Here is a 1,827-nt window from a genome sequence, read left to right on the forward strand (position 1 = left end):
CTGGTGCCTGGACCGAAGCCGTGGCTGCTGGGCTGCAGTGGATCATGGCGTACCTCCTGAAGCATCCAGCCCTACAGGAGTCCGTCCGGAAAGAGATCAACGATGCTGTGGGCGCGGACGCCGATGAAGTTAGCGAGGAGCTTCTCGAGAAGATGGAGTACCTGAACGCTGTCATTCTGGAGGCGCTCCGGCTCCATCCCAGGCCAGGGTCACATTATTAGTACAATCGGGAACAGAATTCTGAACAGCCAGTCTAGTTTTTTTTTTTTTTCAACCATGTAGTCTAGTTTATTACATGGTGTCACAAATATGCTCCAGCTGAAACACCTCATTTCCCGAGACTCAAAAAAGGGCAATCAAGCACATGAAGGTAGACTCTTAAGCGACATGATTTGGATAACATGTGATTCTCTTCTGTTTAACACTTTTTCAAATAATACTACTTGGCTATTTGTTGGGAAACTGAAAAAGAAAAACAGTTCAGTAGATTCTGGAGACGGGAAACAAAGCACCGAGGAGGAGACTTCAAGCTGTTAGAATATATAAGGTCATTTGCATTTAAAAAATAGCTTGAACTTTTAGATGTTGAGGTTAGCCAGTTCATGGCTACCTCTGTCGGTTGATGGTGCTCCTCCAATAAACTTCATGGTGATGATGCTCCTCCAATAAACTTCATGGTGATGATGCTTTCAGTGGTAGGGTACTCATTGAGTTGCGGTGGCAGCTTATTGATCATCATCTTTTGAAGATACTTTTAGTTTGCTATACTCAGCTACTCAGTGTTCTACAGAGTACTTCATTGGTGGTGCTGTTAATTCACCACAGATCTATTATGTCCTTGGAAGAAATTCTTCCACTAGCCCGTCTAGCTCAGTTGGTAGAGCGCAAGGCTCTTAACCTTGTGGTTGTGGGTTTGAGCCCCACAGTGGGCGAATGTGTTTTCTATTTTTTGTGTGCCTGCATCTTTGGTTACTGATAATTTGGTAACTTTTTTTAGTGTGCTGATTTTCTTAATAACTATTCCCTCTGTTCCTAAATATAAGTTTTTGGAGAAATTTCATTATGAACCACATACGAAGCAAAATGAGTGAATCTATACTCTAAAATGCATCCAGATACATCTGTATGTAGTTCATAGTGAAATCTCTACAAAAACTTATATTTAGAAACGGAAAGAATATTAAATGTGCAAACATTGTGTCCTGTTTTTTCCCTCCCCTTCGAATTTGTACCGATTTCTTAACAAAAAAATTGAGAAGCCTTGCCAAGGTTCTCGACGCCCTCCGGGAGCCCGTCCATGGCCGGGAACGCGGTACGTCACCACCTTGACCTTTGCAGCGGCGCGCTGGAGGAGCAGCTACTCGACAAGCGGGACGGCAACGGTGGCCTCCACGGCTACGTCTGCGCTGGCCGTGGCAATGCAGACGGTGAGGTCGGTGAAGGGCCCGATGTGTGGCTGGTGGTGAAGAAGGGGATGAGCAGGACACGCAGCTTCTTGCCCGTAGTGGCCATTTCTTGGGGATGGCTAGCTTAGCTCTCGTGGTTCTGGTGAGGAGCCATTTCTTCTTGTTTGTCGTGTGTACATATATGGCGCTACCTACTGATGTATTTTTTTAGGGGTTACCTACTGCTGTATTAACGCTAGTGACAAATGCGTGATGTCGCTAGCCACCTATCTCGGCTCCGTCCACCCACTACGTGTGATTAACACTTGGTGATAAATGCCTCTCTTCGACGTGTACCACGTTGGAACGTGAAGATGACACTTGTGCTCACGCAAATATAAAAGAAACGGGTCTTCCAAAAGCATATCTAGACATGTCTAAG

At 45.4% G+C, this 1,827-nt stretch overlaps 1 non-coding gene across 1 annotated transcript; it reads left to right on the forward strand.

The window, feature by feature from the left end:
- The first annotated feature begins 859 nt into the window (after positions 1-859).
- Positions 860-932, forward strand: TRNAK-CUU. The gene has a single exon. It is a non-coding gene; the product is annotated as a tRNA-Lys (tRNA).
- The last annotated feature ends 895 nt before the right edge of the window (positions 933-1,827 follow it).

This window comes from Triticum dicoccoides, chromosome 5A (genome assembly GCF_002162155.2).
Source record: "Triticum dicoccoides isolate Atlit2015 ecotype Zavitan chromosome 5A, WEW_v2.0, whole genome shotgun sequence".
Classification (NCBI taxonomy): Eukaryota; Viridiplantae; Streptophyta; class Magnoliopsida; order Poales; family Poaceae; genus Triticum; species Triticum dicoccoides.